The 20,878-nt window shown below is 45.7% G+C and overlaps 2 protein-coding genes and 2 pseudogenes across 11 annotated transcripts in view; 3 read left to right on the top strand and 1 right to left on the bottom strand.

The window, feature by feature from the left end:
* ZNF260 (zinc finger protein 260) overlaps positions 1–5,321 on the top strand; it is a 28,922-nt gene extending 23,601 nt beyond the window's left edge. For 2 of the 3 annotated variants that reach the window (XR_010124913.1, XR_010124914.1), the window contains exon 4: positions 5,203–5,217. The gene's annotated coding sequence lies outside the window, so the exon portion shown is untranslated. Of the gene's footprint in view, positions 1–5,202 lie in introns of all 3 variants that reach the window. The other variant, XR_010124915.1, reaches the window with a different exon arrangement.
* Positions 3,506–4,896, top strand: LOC129019560 (C-terminal-binding protein 2-like; annotated as a pseudogene).
* Positions 5,322–7,893: 2,572 nt separating the features above from the next.
* LOC129019556 (uncharacterized) lies at positions 7,894–10,466 on the bottom strand (annotated as a pseudogene).
* Positions 10,467–10,518: 52 nt separating this feature from the next.
* ZNF566 (zinc finger protein 566) overlaps positions 10,519–20,878 on the top strand; it is a 44,719-nt gene continuing 34,359 nt past the window's right edge. For 4 of the 8 annotated variants that reach the window (XM_063657583.1, XM_063657582.1, XM_054462348.2 and 1 more), the window contains exon 1: positions 10,519–10,643. The gene's annotated coding sequence lies outside the window, so the exon portion shown is untranslated. Of the gene's footprint in view, positions 10,705–17,624; positions 17,802–20,878 lie in introns of all 8 variants that reach the window. The other 4 variants (XM_063657587.1, XM_063657588.1, XM_063657589.1 and 1 more) reach the window with 4 other exon arrangements.

Genomic DNA, 20,878 nt, shown 5'->3' with positions numbered 1-20,878 from the left:
GAACAGTACACTTTAAAATGTCTAAGATGGGGGCCGGGCGTTGTGGCTCACGCCTGTATTCCCAACAGTTTGGGAGGCTGAGGCGACCTGATCACGAGGTCAGGAGTGCGAGACCAGCCTGGCCAACGTAGTGAAACCCTGTCTCTACTAAAAATACAAAAAAAAAAGTAGCCGGGCGTGGTGGTGGGTGCCTGTAATCCTAGCTACTTGAGAGGCTGAAGCAGAAGAATTGCTTGAACCCAGGAGGTGGGGGTTGCAACGAGCCAAAATTGCGCCACTGCACTCCAGCCTGGGCAACAGTGCAAGACTCCATCTCAAAAAAGAAAAAAAGGGCCGGCCATGGTGGCTCACGCCTGTAATCCCAGCACTTTGGAAGGCCAAGGCGGGCAGATCACTGACGAAGTCCAAGACCAGTCTGGCCAACATGGTGAAACCCTGTCTCTACTAAAAATACAAAAATTAGCTGGGCATGGTGGCACATGCCTATAATCCAGCTACTTGGGAAGCTGAGGCAGGAGATTCGCTTGAACCCGCAAGGTGGAGGTTGCAGTGAGCAGAGATCGCACCACTGCATTCCAGCCTGGATGACAGAATGAGACTCCATCTCAAAAAAAACCAAAAAAACAAAAACGAACTTACAGGTAAAAAATAAGTACATTGTGAAATTCACAACACTCTAATACTGTAATGGTGAGGTGTAAATCAATTCTCTCTCTAGTTTGAAGATTAAAAGACAAAACTGGGGGCCAGGTGCGGTGGCTCACGCCTATAATCCCAGCACTTGGGAGGCCCAGGCAGGGGGATCACGAGGTCAGGAGTTCAAGACCAGCCTGCCCAGCATGGTGAAACCCCATCTCTACTAAAACTACAAAAAATTAGTTGGGCATAATGGCATGCACCTGTAGTCCCAGCTACTTGGGAGGCTGAGGCAGGAGAATTGCTTGAACCTGGAAGGTGGAGACTGCAGTGAGCCGAGATCACGCCACTGCACTCCAGCCTGGGCAACAGAGCAGGACTCTGACTTAAAAAAAAAAAAAAAAAGACAAAACTACTACAAAACACCCATAGGTACAACAATTTGTTAATTGATACAAATTATATGTAAATTGTGATATCAAACGTAAAACTTTTCTTTCCCCAAGATGGCAGATTAGAGCATGCCTCAGCCACTTGGGAATAGCATGATAGTGCATAAAGATAAACTCCGTGTACTTTATTTCAAGAAGAAAAATGGAAATCCACTGGAATCATGAACGATAACCCAGAACCTGGGGAAGGGAGTGGGAGCAATCAGCCCCTGCGGCAGTGTCCAGCTGATAAAAGTGAGTGAAACCCAAGCACATGAAAGAGAGCCTCCCTCTGTGACTCAACTTTCCACTGGGAATCAAAGCGACCCAGTTTAAGCGAGAGCACTTTGTTTCTCTCAAGGCCTGGGGCTAACTTGAGGAGAGGTTTGGAGGTGCTGAGAAGAAAACACACTTGGAAAAGCTGATTCAATCATTCCACAATGTACACGTGTCATTGTGTACACATCACGATGTATACAATGTATACATCAAATTGTACCCCATAATACATGCAATTATTACTTCTTAATAAAAAATAAAATGAAAATATAAAAAATATATATAGTAGATCCTGGAAATGTAATATAAGGAATAATTAATAATAAATGTTTGGGGCCAGGCGCGGCGGCTCAAAGCCTGTAATCCCAGCGCTTTGGGAGGCTGAGGTGGGCAGATAACCAGGTCAGGAGTTCGAGATTAGCATGACCAACAGGGTGAAACGCCGTCTCTACTAAAAATGCAAAAATTAACCAGGCATGGTGGTACATGCCTGTAATCCCAGTTAGTCAGGAGGCTGAGGCAGGAGAATCACTTGAACCCAGGAGGCAGAGGTTGCAGTGAGCCGAGAGTCCGTCTCAAAAAAATAAGAAATAGCCGGGCGCGGTGGCTTATGCCTGTAATCCCAGCACTTTAGGAGGCCGAGGCAGGCAGATCACAAGGTCAGGAGTTTGAGATCAGCCTGGCCAATATGGTGAAACCCCATCTCTACTAAAAGTATAAAAATTAGCTGGGCATGGTGGCGGGCACCTGTAGTCCCAGCTACTCTGGAGGCTGAGGCAGGAGAATCACTTGAACCCAGGAGGCAGAGGATGCAGTAAGCTGAGATTGTGCCAGTGCACTCTAGCCTGGGCAACAGAGCGAGACTCTGTCTCAAAAAAGAAAAAAAAAAAAAAAGAAAAGAAAAATAAAAAATAAATTAAAAAAATAAATGTTTAGACCAGGCTTGGTGGCTCATACCTGTAATCTTAGCACTTTGGGAGGCCAAGGAGAGTGGATCACCTGAGGTCAGGTGTTCAAGACCAGCCTGGCCAACATGGTGAAACCCTGTCTCTACCAAAAATACAAAAATTAGCTGGGCGTGGTGGCAGGTGCCTGTAATCCCAGCTACTTGGGAGGCTAAGGCAGGACAATTGCTTGAACCCAGGAGGCGGAGGTTGCAGTGAGCCAAAATTGCGCCACTGCAATCCAGCCTGGGCAACAACTGCAAGACTCCATCTGAAAAAAAAAAAAGATAATAATAATAATCCAAATTCAGTGTGTCATTTTAAGGTGGCTTGGGAGCAGCCCGAGGAGTGAGGGACTGAACCAGGAGCCATGCTGCGCTGAACTGAGGCAGCACAGCCTCCGGGAGGGGTGGGAGAGGCGAGAGCCTTTCCGCTGTGGACGCTGACTGCCCAGGACGAGGGTTTCATCACTTTAAGTGTTTTTGAACCAACGAAGCTTCATTCCCTTAAAAAGATGGACAGCTAGTGGCTCACACCTGTAATCCCAGCACTTTGGGAGGCCAAGGCAGGTGGATCACAAGTTCAGAAAATCGGGACCATCCTGTCCAACATGGTGAAACCCCATCTCTACTAAAATACAAAAATTAGCCAGGTGTGGTGGTGCGCACCTGTAATCCCAGCTCCTCGGGAGGCTGAGGCAGGACAATCACTTGAACCCGGGAGGTGGAGATTGCAGTGAGCTGAGATTGTGCCACTGCACTCCAGCCTGGTGACAAAAAGAAAGAAAGAAAGAAAGAAAAAAGATGGACAGCCCATCCTGTGAACTATAGTGTTTGTGGACAGATATATATTGGGTTCATAGTGGCGTCTTGCACACACACTCCTGCGAGTTTCCGTAAGTTTTTAGAGGACTGCTTTGCCTTTTGTTTTGTTGTTGTTGTTTGTTTTGGTTTGGTTTTTGGAGACAGAGTCTCACTCTGTCACTCAGGCTGGAGTGCAGTGGCATGATCTCAGCTCACGGCAAACTCTGACTCCCAGGTTCAAGCAATTCTCCTGCCTCAGCCTCCGGAGTAGCTGGGATTACAGGAGCGCGCCACCATGCCCAGCTAATTTTTATATTTTTAGTAAAGATAGTGTTTCCTCATGTTGGCCAGGCTGGTCTCAAACTCCTGACCTCAAGTGATCTGCCTGCCTCGGCCTCCCAAGTGCTGGGATTACAGGCATGAGCCACCATGCCGGGCCTGCTTTGCCTTTTGATCTGAGAGTTGCAAAGTTCCATAAAGAATGGCCCTGGTGGATAAGCACAAAATCACGAGACAGCGATTGGACAGAATTTGTGAAGCTATCCACCCCCAGATCACGAACAGCCCCCTGCACCCCCTCCCGCTGCTGGCGCTGCTGGATGGCTGCGACCGCACCGTGGAAGATGCCGGTCCTGAAGGAGCTGGCCACTGTGGCCTTCTGTGACGCACAGTCCACGCAGGAGATCCACGAGAAGATTCTAAACAAGGGAAGAGCTGGAGAAGTTCAATGCCCTGAGAGTGAACGTGTGGATAGGCAAGTGGCTATGACAACGTGGACATCAAGGCTGCCAGGGAGCTCCGGATTACTATGTGCAACACCCCCTCCGCAGCCGTGGAAGAGGCAGCCGACTCCACTGTCTGCCACATCCTCAATCTGTGCCGGAGGAACACGTGGCTGTACCAGGCACTGTGGGAAGGCATGTGGGTTCAGAGCGTGGAGCAGATCCTCGAGGTGGCCTCGGGAGTGGCCCTCATTCGTGGGAGACGCTAGGCCTCATGGGCTTCGGTTGCACGGGGCAAGCGTTTGCAGTTCGAGCCAAGGCCTTTGGATTCAGTGTCGTATTTTATCACCCCTACTTGTAGGATGGGATAGAGCGGTCCCAGGGCGTGCAGAGGGGACCCTGATACACCCTGCAGGGTTTGCTGTATCAGAGTGACTGCGTCTCCTTGCACTGCAATCTCAGTGAACATAACCACCACCTCGTCAAAGACTTTACTATAAAGCAGATGAGACAGGGAGCATTCCTTGTGAACGCAGCCCGTGGTGGCCTGGTGGACAAGAAAGCCTTAGCACAGGCCCTCAAGGAGGACAGGATACAAGGGGCAGCCCTTGGCTTGCACGAATCGGAGCCCTTTAGCTTTGCTCAGGCTCCATTGAAAGATGCGCCAAATCTCATCTTCATTCCTCGCACTGCCTGGGACAGCAAGCGGGCATCACTGGAGATGAAGGAGGCAGCTGCCACCGGGATCCGCCGAGCCATCACAGGTCGCGTCCCAGAAAGCTTAAGAAACTGTGTGAACAAGGAATTATTTGTCACATCAGCGCCTTGGTTAGCAATAGACCAGCAAGCAATTCATCCTGAGCTCAACGGTGCAACATACAGATATCTGCCAGGCATCGTGGGCGTGGCTCCAGGAGGACTTCCTGCAGCCGTGGAAGGAATCATCCCTGGAGGTGTCCCAATGACTTACAACCTCCTTCCCAAGCTCCCCCTCCCAACCAGCCCACATCCTTCCCAAGCTCCCCCTCCCAACCAGCCCACAAAACATGGGGACAATCGAGAGCACCCTAATAAGCAATAGCAGAGAATGCCCAAAGGTAATCATTCAGATACACTTGGGACCATGAGCCAGTGAAAAATAGATGAACTAAGAGAAAAAAATTATGTTCTTTTTAACTGATTCTGGACATAGGCATCATTGATAGTGCTATGCTAAAACTACAAGAGCTAGACAACTGAAGATGTCGTCTGCTTATGGAAGTGCTGAAAGACTAGGATGTGATTTACTAACAACCGACTTCCGTTATTGTGTGTTAAGTTTTTCATCTGTGCATCAAATCCCAAATAATAAATGGAGCTTTTTTCTTTATCGGTCCCTTGGGCACAGGAGGTCCTGAACACCCTTCTCTAGAATGCTGCATTGAGAGTTCAAACATCAGGCCATGCGCAGTGGCTCACGCCTGTAATCCCAGCACTTGGGAGCCCGAGGCGGGTGGATCACCTGAGGTAAGGAGTTCAAGACTAGCCTGGCCCACATGGTGAAACCCCATCTCTACTAAAAATACAAAAATTAGCTGGGTGTGGTGGTGAGCGCCTGTAATCCCAGCTACTCTGGAGGCTGAGGCAGGAGAATTGTTTGAACCCAGGAGGTGGAGGTTGCAGTAAGCCAAGATCGTGCCACTGCACTCTAGCCTGGGTGAAAGAGCAAGACTGTCTCAAGGAAAAAAAAAAAAGGGTTCAAACATCAGATTAAAAAATATTAAGAGGAAACCTTCATCCTATGACTCTAGTCCCATGACTCTAGTCCCGTGGCTCTAGTCCCTTCGTTCTACAGGGGCTGTTTACTTCTTTTTGCTAGTAGCAAGATCGTATTACTACAAAATGGGGAGAAACTCTTTGCCTGTGGTAGGTACCGGCACACATAGGACGGAAGACAGTACAGGCTCCTGTGAGACACCTCTCTCCTCTCACATCTGTTTTTCTTTGTTTTGTTTTGTTTTGTTTTGAGATGGAGTCTTGCTCTGTCACCCAGGCTGGAGTGCAATGGCGAGATCTGGACTCACTGAAATCTCTGCCTCCCAGGTTCAAGCAATTCTCCTGCCTCAGCCTCCCGAGTACCTAGGATTACAAGTGTACACCACCACGCCCAGCTAATTTTTGTATTTTTAGTAGAGACTGGGTTCCACCATGTTGGCCAGACTGGTCTCGAACTCCTGACCTCAGGTGATTCGCCCGCCTCGGCCTTCCAAAGTGCTGAGATTACAGGTGTGAGCCATTGCGCCCGGCCCCTTGCTCACATCTGAATTGCATACTGAGTGGGCAAGATGGTTATAAGTTCAGTAAAACCCTCTGATGATGCAAAAAAAAAAGTATTACGTTTCACAAGCTGTTTGTACTCAAATACATTTTCTCAATTTCAGATCCTTTCCTATTTTATTGAGTGGAAAGTCTTGAACTAAAAGTGTTCAGGAAGAATAATGTTGCATTTCCTTATGTCTCCCCAAACACTTTTTTTTTTTTTTTGAGACGGAGTCTCGCTCTGTTGCCCAGGCTGGAGTGCAGTGGCGCGATCTCAGCTCACTGCAGGCTCCACCTCCCAGGTTCACGCCATTCTCCTGCCTCAGCCTCCCGAGTAGCTGGGACTACAGGTGCCCGCCACCACGCCCGGCTAATTTTTTGTGTTTTTAGTAGAGACAGGGTTTCACTGTGTTAGCCAGGATGGTCCTGATCTTCTGATCTCATGATCCGCCCGCCTCGGCCTCCCAAAGTGCTGGGATTACAGGCGTGAGCCACCATGCCCAGCTGTCCCAAAACACTTTTAATGGTAACTTGTCATATTGTCTATGAAGAAACCGTTTTTTTTAAGACATTAACAAAGTCTTCTTTTCTTCATGTGATATTTTATACAAGAACACTTCAGATGTATTAGATTTGACTGACTTTTAACAAATCCTATTAGATTTTTATCAACTAGTTACATGTTCTATTCATAGACTTTTGTGAATCATTGCCTTTTTGTTTAAAAAGATGGCCTATTTTCCAGGCACGGTGGCTCATGCCTATAATCCCAGCACTTTCAGAGACCGAGGTGGATAGATCACCTGAGATCGGGAGTTCGAGACCAGCCTGACCAACATGGAGAAATCCCGTCTCTACTAGAAACACAAAATTAGCCAGGCGTAGTAGTGCATGCCTGTAATCCCAGCTACTTGGGAGGCTGAGGCAGGAGAATCGCGTGAACCCAGGAGATGGAAGTTGTGGTGAGACGAGATCGCGCCATTGCACTCCAGCCTGGGCAACAAGAGTGAAACTCCAACTCAAAAAAAAAAAAAAAGATGGCCTATTTCGAGCCTTTGCATAGGTACATTCCCGTTTTTGTGACAAAAGAAAAACTTTAAAATTGCCCCAAACAGAAAAATAATGGCTATATGTTTTATTTTATTTTAACTTTTTTTTTGAGATGGAGTCTTTGCTGTGTCACCCAGGCTTGAATGCAGTGGCGTGATCTCGGCTGACTGCAACCTCCGCCTCCCAAGTTCAAGCAGTTCTCCTGCCTTGGCCTCCCGAGTAGCTGGTATCACAGGTGTGCACCACCATGCCTAGCTAATTTTTGTATTTTTAGTAGAGACAGGGTTTCACCATGTTGCCCAGGCTGGTCTCAAACTCCTAACCTCAGGTGATCCGCCCACCTCAGCCTCACAAAGTGCTGGGATTACAGGCGTGAGCCACCGCGCCTGGCCCAGTTAATAGTTTCAACTATGTAAATCATTACACTGATTCCTACTCATCATTCTCATTGCCAGCATTCCTGAACTTAAATTGGCTCTGGAAATTCTCCAACCATAGTGAATCATATTTTCTATGACCCCATAAAGATTGGGCATTGTTGTGATATTTTAGAATATGAACCCGTGGTTGGGAAAGGCAGTATCATATATGCAGTCTTTCTACCTCTATGTAGCCACATAAGAATGACATCTGACTTGCAACATTTCCTTACCAAGAGATATGGATCCCACATGGGCTGTGCAATGTATTTGTGTTTTAAGCTAAGCAATATTACAGAAGAGTCAAAAAGTTTTTAAAAATTTGAACATTTATAAAGTAAAAAAGTTACAGCAAACAAGGGTTAATTTATTATGGAAGAAAAACTTTAAATACATGTAGTGTAGCCTAAGTGTACAGTGTTTATAAAGTCTAGAGTGTTGTACTGTAATGCCCTAGCCTTCACATTCACTCACCTCTCATCGACTCTCCAGAGCAACTTCCAGTCCTGCAGCCTCCATTCTTGGTAAGTACCCTATACAGGTGTACCATTTTTTACTTTTTATGCTGTTTTGTTTTACTGTACCTTTTGTGTGTTTAGATATGTTTAGATACATAAATACTTACCATTGTGTTCTGTGGGCGGCAAGCCACCCAGGTGCCGAGGCAAGAGACCAAGGGCATGAGCTGTTTCAGTATAATAAAATATATAAAATATCAAGAGTTATACTACATATAGATCACAGATATGATTATACATAGGTATCACTAATCATTAGTTTGTAGTAATTACTCTTTATTCAAATATTATAATAATCCTCACTCTACAATCATAACCTAGGAAAAACCAGGCCATACAGAGGTACGAGCTGAAGGGACATGGTGAGAAGTGACCAGAAGACAAGTGTGTGAGCCTCTGTTATGCCCGGACAGGGCCACCAGAGGACTCCTTGGTCTAGCAGAACGCCAGCATCTGGGAAGACGCCTGTTACCAAGCGGACTGTGGTCTAGCAGTAGCTTCAGTGCCAAGGAAAAGCACCTGCTACTTAGCAGACCGGCAAAGGGAGTCTCCCTTTCCCCTCGGGAGTTTAGAGAAGACTCTACTCCACCATGTCTTGTGGAGGGCCTGACATGAGTCAGGCCCGCCCGTAGTTATCTGGAGGCCTAACCGTCTCCCTGTGATGCTGTGCTTCAGCAGTCACACTACTGGTCCGCTTTCATGTTCCATCCTGTACACCTGGCTCTGCCTTCTAGATAGCAGTAACAAAATTACTGAAAGTACTAAAGTGTCCGATATGCAGAAATAATGCGTAAGCTGTCTTCTCTCTCTCCGCCTCAGCTGCCAAACAGGGAAGGGCCCCCTGTCCAGTGGACACGTGACCCACGTGACCTTACCTATCACTGGAGATGGCTCACACTCCTTACCCTGCCCCCTTGTCTTGTATCCAATAAATAACAGCGCAGCCTGGCATTCGAGGCCACTATCAGTCTCTGCGTCTTGGTGGTAGTGGTCCCCCGGGGGCCCAGCTGTCTTTTCTTTTATCTGTCTTGTGTCTTTATTTCTACCACCTCTAGTCTCTGCACACGGGGAGAAAAACCCACAGACGTTGTGGGGCTGGTCCCTACAGTGTTCCAACTGTATTCAGTACAGTAACATGCTGTATAGCTTTGTAGTTTAGGAGCAACAGGTTATACCATATAGCCTAAGTGTTCAGTCAGCTATACCGTCTAGGTTTGTGTCAGTACACTCTATAATGATGAAATTATTACACAGTAATGAAATTGCCCAACAACGCATTTCTCAGAATGTATCCTTCTTTTTTTTTGAGACCGAGTCTCACTCTGTCGCCCAGGCTGGAGTGCAGTGGCGCAATCTTGGCTCACTGCAACCTCGGCCTCCTGGGTTCAAGCGATTCTCCTGCCTCAGCCTCCCGAGTAGCTGGGACTACAGGCGCGCATCACCACGCCCGGCTAATTTTTCCAGTTTTAGTATAGACGGGGTTTACACCGTGTTGCCCAGGCTGGTCCTGAACCCCTCAGCCTCCTAAAGTGCTGGGATTTCAGGCGTGAACCACTGCACCCGGCCAGAATATATCCTTATTATTAAACTATGCTTGACTGTGTATACAATACCTTTACAGGTCAAAAGCAGTCAAATACTGGCCATGAGATACACTTAGTCCAAGTACATAAATAACTGCAGAAGGAGAAAGTGAAACTCCTCTTACTTCCTGTCCCACTCATTTATCACAAAGCACACAGAAGTCAGAATAACACCTGCCCTTTGCAATTCTCTTTCTGCCTCTCCAAACCCGTCCCACGTTTGGCGATTCCTTTCCCTTCGACCTCCCCGCATCAGGTCGCAGGTTCCTGGTCTACACCCCTTCTGCGTCCCCAACCAGTTTTGAGTCTCACAACCTCTGGTCCCATAACCCCTCTGCACTAAGGAGCACTAAAAATTCACGCCCGAACAAAGAGGCCAAAACAGCAACCCAGGATGTTTGCGCCTGCGCACTCTGGGCGCACAGTACTCAGGCCTGCAGCACAGCGCCGGCTTATCTGTGAGGGCAATTAAGATGACTTTCGGAGGGTCCAACCGCCTTCCCAGCTCCGAACTACATCTCCCAGAAGGCTCAGTGGTGCCATTATCTTTCCATGCAGACTTGTCCTCTTTCTGAGGCTGTCCAGCGCCTGGGGGCAGTAGGACAGGTCCGGGAACTAAGCCCATCTCAAACACGTCGGAGTGGCTTTCTTTGGGGGCCAAGGCCCAAGCCTGAGCCGGGGCTCCATGAGGCCTCTGGGGCGCGAGCGGTTTGACGAGGGGGGCGATCCTTTCCGCGGGGCTGACGCAAGGCGCGGGCAGGAATTTTGACGATCGGCAGCCATCTTCTCCGGCCTTGATACGTCTCTGACTACGCTTCCCGGAGGTCTCCTCGGCAAGACTGTACTTCTCGCGGTAATTCAGCCTCCAAGTCACGCGCTGGCGGGACCCTCAGGGCTTTACCAGCAACTACCCCAGTGCCGGGGAGGGTTCGGCTGCTTCGGAAGCTCGTAAGGCCTGAGGTGAGGAACCCGGGAGAGGGCGGGGCCGGGGGCCGAGCCTCGGCTTTGTGCGGCGGTGGAGGTGAGATTGAAAGTGTGCGCTTGCGTCTGTGTGGAGGTGTGTGGTGAATGATCGCGCGATTGTGACAGGCTGCTCTTGTGATGAGTGTGTTTCCAACGCTCACACCGTGTGCAGCACGGCCTCGGAGACTGTGGCTGCTGGTGTGTGTGAGAGGGAGCGGGACCACGTGCGGCATTGTGTGTGCGGCTGTGGGGAGCTTGTGCCTGGTTGAGTGTTACTGCGTTTGTCCCCGTAGTGGTGTGCGACTATGTGCTGTGTGACTGTGTGCGGCAGAGTTCAGGTGGGGATACCTGCGAGTAACTGCATGTTTCTATCTGTGTGTGTGGCTGTGGTTAATGTGTGATCGTGACTGTGACCCGGTACAAGTGTGCGCCGACTGTGACAATGTGGTTGTGACTGTGACCGTCTCCTCGGTAAGTGTGCACTTGTGCTTATGTGACCGATAGAGGCCCTGCGTGTGCGACCCTGTTGCTTTGGGCGTGGATTGTCTGTAGCTGAATGTCCCCATGGTGGGAGTGTGATCAGTTTTGTGTGGCTGGGTAAGTCACACAGTGTGAGGTTTTATCACTTATGTATACTTCTCTCGGCATTATACTCCAGTTTTTCCCCGTTTTAAAACTTTATATGAATGTTGTCTTATTGTCTTTGGTTTATTTTTACAGTTCTGTGAATCATCCCTATTAGATAAAATCGCGGTTAATTCAATTTCTTTTCTATATTGTATTCTCCCTTCTGAAGTATACGACAATTATGCATCCTTTCTAGTAATGATGCCCTATTAGTTATTTATAGCTTTTTATTTTATAAACAACATAGCCACAAACATTCTTTCACATGGGCTACACATGCTTGAGTTTATTTACCAGCAGAATTGCCAGTTCATATATCTTCCACTTTACTAAACAGTGTCAAAATACATACCCGAGTGGCTGCACAAATTTGTACTTGAACAGCAATGTTTGAAATATTTTACTGCTCCATATCCCTACTAAAGCATAGTTCCAAGAGTTAAAAAAAAATTTTGTAGGCCAGATGTGGGGGCTCGTGCGTGTAATCCCAGCACTTTGCCAGGCCAAGGTGAGAGGATCACTTGAGGCCAGGAGTTGGAGACCAGCCTGGGCAACATAGTGAGACCCTAACTCTACCATAAATACATACATACATAAAAAATTAGCCGGGCATGGTGGCTGGCACCTATAAGTCCTAGCTACTCAGGAGGTTGAGATGAGAGGATCCCTTGAGCCCAGTGCTTTGCAGCTGCAGGAAGCCGTGATCACACCACTGCCCTTCAGTCTGGGCAACAGAGCAGGAGGCTGTCAATAGATACATAGAGCCTATATAAAGTGTGCAAATCTTAAGTGTACAGCTGTGTAACACTCCTAGATCTATACAAAGAACTTTGCCAGGACCTGAGATGCTTCCCTCATACCCCTTCTCAGTAATTTCTCCCTCACACAATCTATTCAGAATTCTATCATTAACTAGTTTTACCCATTCTTTTTTTTTTTTTTTTTTTGAGACAGAGTCTTGCTCTTGTCATCCAGGCTGGAGTGCAGTGATGCAATCTTGGCTCACTGCAACCTCCGCCTCCTGGGTTCAAACGATTCTCCTGCCTCAGCCTCCTGAGTAGCTGGGATTACAGGCACCCACCATCACGCCTGGCTAATTTTTGTATTTTTAGTAGAGACAGGGTTTCCCCATGTTGGCCAAGCTAGTCCTGACCTCAGGTGATCCGCCCACCTTGGCCTCCCAAAGTGCTGGGATTACAGGCATGAGCCAGTGCGTCTGGCTGTCTTACACATTCTTGAACTTCATGTATATATGCAATTATACAGCATGTACTGTTTTATGCCAGGCTTCTTTTGTTATATATTATGTTTGTGAAATTCATTCATGTTGTTCAGTGTAATTGTACTTAGCTCTCACTATACTGGGGATATATTGTAGTATATTAGTCGATTACATTGTTGATGGATATTTGGGTAGCTTCCAATTTGGGGCTGTTACAAATGATGCTGCAGCTGTGAACACTCTACCGTGTTTTTGGTGAACACATGAAGGCTTTTCTCCTGGGTTAATACTTAGGAGTGGCATTGCTAGATCATAGGGTAGGCTAATGTTTAATAGATACTACCAAGCTCTCATGTGGTTGTTCCAGTTTACCCTCCATCCAGCAATCTATGAGAGTTCCAGTTGCTTCATATCCTCTCCGTAATTTGGTACGGTTAGTCTTTTAACTATTTTATTGGTTGTGTGGTGCAGTTTCATCATAGGTTTTTGTTTTGTTTTGTTTTGTCGTTTTGTTTTTTGAGACAGAGTCTCGCTTTGTCATCCAGGCTGGAGTGTAGTGGTGTGATATCAGCTCACTGCAACCTCCGCCTCCCAGGTTCAAGTGATTCTCCTGCCTCAGCCTCCTGAGTACCTGGGATTACAGGTGTGTGCCACCATGCACAGCTAATTTTTGTATTTTTAGTGGAGACAGAGTTTCACCATGTGAAACTCCCGCCCGCCTCAGCCTCCCAAAATCCTGGGATTATAAGTGTGAGCCACTGCACGCAGCCTCATCATAGTTTTAATTTGTATTTCCTTGATGTGAAATAATGTTCAGCACCTTTTTGTATGTTTACTGGCCATTTGTATATCCTCTTTTTTGTGTCCACTTTCCCCTTTGTAAATTTTTTTAAAATGTTCTTTTCTTTCTTTCTTTCTTTTTTTTTTTTTGAGACAGAGTTTCGCTGTTGCTGCCCAGGCTGGAGTGCAATGGCACGATCTCAGCTCACTGCAACCTCCACCTCCTAGGTTCAAGCGATCCTCCTGCCTCAGCCTCCCATGTAGCTGGGATTACAGGCTTGCACCACCACGGCCAGCTAATTTTGTATTTTTAGTAGAGACAGGGTTTCACCATGTTGGTCAGGCTGGTCTCAAACTCCTGACCTCAGGTGATGCAACTGCCTCGTCCTCCCAAAGTGCTGGGATTACAGGTGTGAGCCACTAAGCCTGGCCTAAAATTTTATTTTCATGTTGTGAACATAGTATAAGGAATTTGCAAATACTCTGCAGGTGCCCACAGTACAATGATGAAAACCAGGAAATTTATGCTGACAGAAGACTTTTAATTAAGTTAGAGCCCTTTTTCAAATTTTGCTAAATTTTCTTTACTGTTTCAGGGTCCAATCCAAGGTCCTGCATTGAATTTTATTGTTTCATTAGTCTCCTTCCATCTTTGAGAGTTCTTTAATCCTTTTTATCTTTAGGACTTTGACACTTTTGAAGAGTACTGGCCAGTTATTTTGTAAAATATCTTTTTTTTTTCTTTTCTCTGTCTCTCTCTGTCTTATTCTTTGAGACGGAGTCTCTGTCACCCAGGCTGGAGTGTAATGGCACGATCTTGGCTCACCACAACCTCCGCCTCCTGGATTCCAGCTATTCTCTTGCCTCAGCCTCCCGAGCAACTGGGACTATAGGAGCGCACCACCACGCCCAGCTAATTTTTGTATTTTTAGCAGAGACAGGGTTTCACCATATTGGCCAGCCTGGTCTCGAAATCCTGACCTCGTGATCTACCTGCCTCAGCCTCCCAAAGTGCTGGGATTACAGGTGTGAGCCACCGTGCCTGACCGCTTTTTTTTTTTTTTTTTTTTTTTTTTGAGACGAAGTCTCACTCTTGTCCCCCAGGCTGGAGTGCAATGGTGCGATCTCATCTTACTGCAGCCTCTGCCTCCTGGGTTCAAGCAATTCTCCTGCCTCAGCCTCCCAAGTAGCTGGGATTACACTCATCTGCCACCACCCCCGGCTGATTTTTGTATTTTTAGTAGAGATGGGGTTTCACCATGTTGGCCAGGCTGGTCTCGAACTCCTGACCTCAGGTGATCTGTCCGACCTGACCTCCCAAAGTAGTGGGATTACAGGCATGAGCTACCGCGCCCAGCCCTGGCCACTTTTTTTTTTTTTTTTTTTTTTTTTAACATAGACAAGGTCTTGCTCTGTCATCCAGGCTGGAGTGCAAATGCAGTGGCATGACCATGGCTCACTGCAGCCTCAACCTCCAGGGCTCAAGCAATTCTTCCATCTCAGCCCCTGAGTAGCTGGGACTACAGGTGCACACCACCACTCCTGGCTATTTTCTTTTCTTTTCTTTTTTTTTTTTTTTTTTTTGTAGAGATAGCATCTTGCTATATTGCCCAGGCTGGTCTTGAACTCCTGGTTTCAAGACATCCTCCTGCTTTGGCCTCCCAAAATGCTGGGATTGCCACACCTGGCCTGTAGAATATCGTTCAATTTGCGTTTGCCTGATGTTTCCTTATGGTTAGATTTAGACTGGGCAGTTTTGGCAAGAAGATCACAGAAATGATGGTGAACTCTTCTCAATGTGTCATATCAGGAGATATATATATTAGTATATCTCATTATTAGCAATGTTAACTTTGAAAACTTGGTAACAGTGTTGTTTGCCAGATTTTTCCTGTGTAAAATTACTGTTTTTCCCACTTTATTTAATAAATATCTTGTGGGGAAATAATTTGAAACTATGTAAAAATGACTGGGTGCAGTGGCTCACGCCTGTAATCCCAGCACTTTGGGAGGCCGAGGCGGGCGGATCACAAGGTCAGGAGATCGAGACCATCCTGGCTAACACGGTGAAACCCCGTCTCTACTAAAAATACAAAAAATTAGCTGGGCGTGGTGGCGGGCGCCTGTAGTCCCAGCTACTCAGGAGGCTGAGGCAGGAGAATGGCATGAACCCAGGAGGTGGAGTTTGCAGTGAGCTGAGATCGCGCCACTGCACTCCAGCCTGGGTGACAGGGCAAGACTCCATCTCAAAAAAAAAAAAAGAAACTATGCCAAAATCCTATTTCTCATCATGCTTTCTCACCCATTAGTTTTAACATTCATTGATAATTTTTACCTGTAACAATTATTACTGTGATGTTTGCCTAGTGGTGATTTTCTCCTTCTATCATTTCTTACACTTTGATAATTTAAATTCTACTATAAGGAAGAGCTGTCTCTTCTTCCTCCTGTTAAAAGTGAACTAAATGTGGCCTGAGAAGGACTTTGTACTTCTATATTTGAGTCCTTATGGACAAACTGTAACCTAATAGGTAGACAGAATTGGAAACCTAACTTGTGTGCCTGTAACAGTGTATGTGCCTGTAACAAGCTGAGTCTTGGCTAATCCCAGCAGCAATACTTCAACCACTCATACATTGCTGAGTGTTCAAACCATGTTAAGTAAGGCAAACACTGTCCAGGCACAGTGGCTTGCGCCTGTAATCCCAGCACTTTGGGAAGCCGAGGCAGGCGGATCACCTGAGGTCAGGAGTTGGAGACCAGCCTGACCAACATGGTGAAACCCCATTTCTACTAAAAATACAAAAAATTAGCCAGGTGTGGTGGAGTGCGCCTGTAATCCCAGCTACTCAGGAGGCTGACACAGGAGAATTGCAGTGAGCTGAGATCGCGCCATTGCACTCTAGCTTAGGCAACAAGAGCAAAACTCCGTCTCAAAAAAAAAAAAAAAGGGGGGGGGGCAAACAAGAACTTGTAACCAGTTGAGCTGTTTCTCCACCTCACTTCTGATTTTTGTATGTCACTTCCCTTTTTTTTGTCTATAAATTTGTTCTGACCACGAGGCATCCCTGGAGTGTCTCTGAATCTGCCGTGATTCTGGGGGCTGCCTGATTTGCGAATCGTTCATTGCTCAATGAAACTCCTTTACATTTAATTCAGCTGAAGTTTTTCTTTTGTCCCCATTTGTTTATTCAATTATTTACCTATGGACTCATGGATATTTATTTTATTCTATTCTCTATTATTATTATTTATTTTGCTGTTCAGATTTTCCCATATTTGGCCATCAGAAGCTCCTTAAGTTGGCTCTTGTGTCCTTTCAACGTGTGATCATTTTTTAAAGCTTCCCCCCGACCCTGCTTTCTGGGACATAAGATGTTCCAGGTTCATCTTGTATTTTCCCTCTTCCATCTCTGGGCTCAGCAATTTCTCCAAGCAGCGTTAGTTTCTTTTATTGGAGAATGAATTTATAAACCAAGATCTGGGCACTTGGTGTGCTTATTGCTACTGGTGTGTCTTTGCTCTGGTTCTGGTCAGTGGAGAGAGTGAGAAAATACACAAATGTCTACACACACATTTATGTCTATTTATTTGTTTATATGTATAAAACACACCAGTTTACACTCATATGTTTAATTCTATTCCAGTACCACAGGGTATTTTCTTTTCCCAAGAACTATGAACTATCTGAGATTTTACCCTAGTTGTAAGCTAGTAAGTTAGCTTGTCAGTTTCACAGATATGTTCAGAAGACATTCGACTTTCTGAGTCAGAGACAAAGGATGCTTTGTTGCTCATGGCAATCTTCAGATTGGCACTGATTCAGTCATCCACCCAGGATTATGCAAAATACACAGGTATCTGTGTGTTCCCTTGACCTTAGGAAACCTGAATTTTTTATAATGGATAGTTAGAATGCCTACCTTTTGCTGTAGAAGGAGACCAACTCTGTCTTCCAAGACTGTTCACTGTATAAACAACTTGGTAAAATAGTGCAGAACAAAAACACTTAGTACCTCTGCTTGCAAGATATGCAGAAACATGCAAGACCCATGGAGAATTGTCCCCCATCAAATTTGGCCATTTCCTTGTTACTTCATTTTCCAACAGTGAGAAACCTGCTTCTCAGAATCAATAATTAGCTCTATCCTAGAATACATGCAAATTAGTTCAGAGTTGCCAACCTGGACCTGTGTAAAAAACATTTACTAACTACAGTAGAGAATCTCTGTGTAGCTCTTTTTCTTTAAGCTTATAGTATATAGTAAAAAAAATCTTCCAAAGTTACTCAATTTAGTTCTTTTCTTTGCCACTCTTTTCAGTGTGGTTTTTTTTTTCTTACATTTAAGGATCATTTGTTGCATTTTGGGTTCCCCCACATCCTGGTTGATTGTCGCAGGCTACACTATTTTGAATATGAAAACATTCGCAGGGGACAGTGGCTCACTCCTGTAATCCCAACACTTTGGGAGGCCGCGGCGGGCGGATCACGAGGTCGGGAGATCAAGACCATCCTGGCTAACACGGTGAAACCCCGTCTCTACTAAAAATACAAAAAATTAGCCGGGCGTGGTGGCGGGCGCCTGTAGTCCCAGCTACTCGGGAGGCTGAGGCAGGATAATGGCGTGAACCTGGGAGGCGGAGCTTGCAGTGAGCCGAGATCGCGTCACTGCACTCCAGCCTGGGCGACAGAGCGAGACTCCGTCTCAAAATAAATAAATAAATAAAAATTAACTTAGTTCCCACAGACTCCTTGTATATATTCAACTTCATTTGTTTCTGCTTTATCCTTGCTGTGTTTCTTTTGCACAAATGAAGAGTTACCTGTATTCTTTTTACATTAAAGATAGCATTCTCTAGGCACTCTTTTGTACATTGTTTCTTTCTCTTAATGGTACATTCTGGATAACACTTAGCCAGTTAAAGAGATATTCATAATTCTTTTCTAATTGTTACATAATACTGCAGCCTGTGGATTTATCATAGTTTATTGAACCACTTTCCTACGTATGGATATTTAGGTCATTTATAATATTTTGTTACTAGAAACAGTGCTGCAATAACCTTGTATATATGTATTTTTCTATTGCTGGAGGAGTATCTTTAGGGTAGATTCCTAGAAGCGGTATTGCTGGGTCAAAAGGTAAGTGCTTTGTAGTTTTGTTAAGTATTGCAAAATTTCCCTCTAGAACTTTTGTACCAGTTTTTATTCGTACTTGCTGTGTATGAGCATGTCTGTTTCCCTTCACAGCCCACCTAACAGAATATGTTGTCATGTTTTTTACTTTTCACCAGTCTAATAAATGAGAAATAGTACCTCAGTGTTATTTTCTTTTTCTTTTCTTTTCTTTTTTTTTTTTTTTCCGAGACAGGGTCTTGCTCTGTTGCCCGGGCTGGAGTGCAGTGGCGCGATCTCGGCTCACTGCAACCTCCGCCTGCCGGGTTCAAGTGATTCTCCTGCCTCAGCCTCCCGAGTAGCTGGGACTACAGGCACGTGCCACCACGCCCAGCTAATTTTTGTATTTTTAGTAGAGATGGGGTTCCACCATGTTGGCCAGGCTGGTCCCAAATTCCTGACCTCAGATGATCCACCAGACTCGGCCTCCCAAAGTGCTGGGATTACAGGTATGAGCCACTGTGCCCAGCCCTCATTGTTGTTTTCTTATTTCTCTCATTATGAGTGTGTTTGAACATTTCAGAGTCTTTTTAAAGATTGCCTGTTTATGTCTTTCCCCATTTTTGTCACAGATATTTATTTAGTGCTTTGTCTTTTATGACTAGTGGTTTTTTTTTTTGAAACGAAGTCTCACTCTTGTTGCCCAGGCTGGAGTTCAGTGGTGTGATCTCAGCTTACTGCAACCTCTACCTCCTGGGTTCAAGCGATTTTCCTGCCTCAGCCTCCTGAGTAGCTGGGATTACAGGTGTCTGCCACCATGCCCGGCTAATTTTTTTTGTATTTTTAGTAGAGACGGGGTTTCAACATGTTGCCCAGGCTGGTCTCGAACTCCTGACCTCAGGTGTTCCGCCTGCCTCGGTGGGTCTTGGCCTGCCAAAGTGCTGGGATTACAGGCATGAGCCACCACGCCTGGCCCCGAAGCTTTTAAACATTCACATTCACACTTAAGTCTGTGATCCCTCTTGAATTAATTCTTATGTATGGGGTAAAGGTTAATTTTTTTTTCCAGTTGGGTGCCTAGTTGTTCCGGCACTGTTTATTGAAAAGATTGTCCTTGCCCATCTAAACTGCATGGAGGCTGGGCAAGGTGGCTCACGCCTGTAATCCCAGCACTTTGGGAGGCCGAGGCAGGCAGATCACCTGAGGTCAGGAATTTGAGACCAGCCTGGCCAACGTGGTGAAACCCTGACTCCACTAAAAATACAAAAATTAGCTGGGCATGGTGGCAGCCACCTGTAATCCCAGCTACTCCGGAGGCTGAGGCAGGAGAATCACTTGAACCTGGGAGGCAGAGGTTACAGTAAACCAAGATCATGCCACTGCACTCCAGCCTGCGTGACAGAGTGAGACTCTGTCTCAAAAAAAAAAAAAAAAAGAAAAAAATTTCATGGAGTCTTTGTCATAAATCAGGTGACAGTATATACATGTGGCTATGTGGCTCTCTTTCTGGACTCTATATTCTAATTTGGTTTTATTTTTTTGTCTGTACTGCTGTCTTGAAATCTGTAGTTTTAGTCCTACTTTTTTTCTTTTCCAAGCTATCTCGGCTATTATAAGCTCTTCTAATTTCCAAATAAATGTTAGAATCAACTTGCTAATTTTTACCTTATTCCCCCCAAAGCCTTGCTGGGGTTTTGTTTACAAATATATGTGTTCATTTTGGGGCCTGATGCAGTGGCTGACACCTGTAATCCCAGCACTTTGGGAGTCCAAGGCTGGAGGATTGCTTGAGCCCAGGAGTTTAAGACAAGCCTGGGTAACATAGTGAGACCCTGTCTCTACAAAACAAAAAACAAAAAAACAACTAAAACCAAGCAAACATGCAAACAAACAAAGAAACAAAACCCCAAACATGTAGCTGGACTTGATGGCGTGCTTCTACTCCTCGCTTCTCAGGAGGCTGGGGTGGGAGAATCGCTTGAGCCCCACAGGTTGAGGCTACAGCGAGCTTTGATCGTGCCACAGCACTCCAACCTGGGTGATAAAGCAAGACCCAGGGAGAATTGACATCAATTTTGGGAGAATTGACATCAATATTCAATCTATAGTACATATGGTATATGTCTACATTTGTTAAGATCCTTAATTTCTCTTACCAATTTGTTGTCGTTTTTAGTAACATTTTTTGATAGCTTTATACCTGGGTATTTGATGTTTATTATTGAAACTCTGAATACTATTTACATTTTAAACAATTTTCCAATTACTTGTTACTAGGAATGCAATTGATTTTTGTATATTGTCCCTATATGAGACCATGTTGTTTAATTCACTTGCTAATTTTAAGAATTTATTATTTAGGATTTTCTATGTTGGCAACTTATCATCTGTGAATAATGATAGTTTTCTTCCTTTTCTACCAATCTTTATACCTTTTATTTCTTCATCGTGCCCTATTGTACTGGCCAAGCCCTTTATTACATTGTT

Source organism: Pongo pygmaeus, chromosome 20 (assembly GCF_028885625.2).
Source record: "Pongo pygmaeus isolate AG05252 chromosome 20, NHGRI_mPonPyg2-v2.0_pri, whole genome shotgun sequence".
NCBI classification, from domain to species: domain Eukaryota; kingdom Metazoa; phylum Chordata; class Mammalia; order Primates; family Hominidae; genus Pongo; species Pongo pygmaeus.
This window is presented reverse-complemented; position numbering and strand designations above follow the sequence as displayed.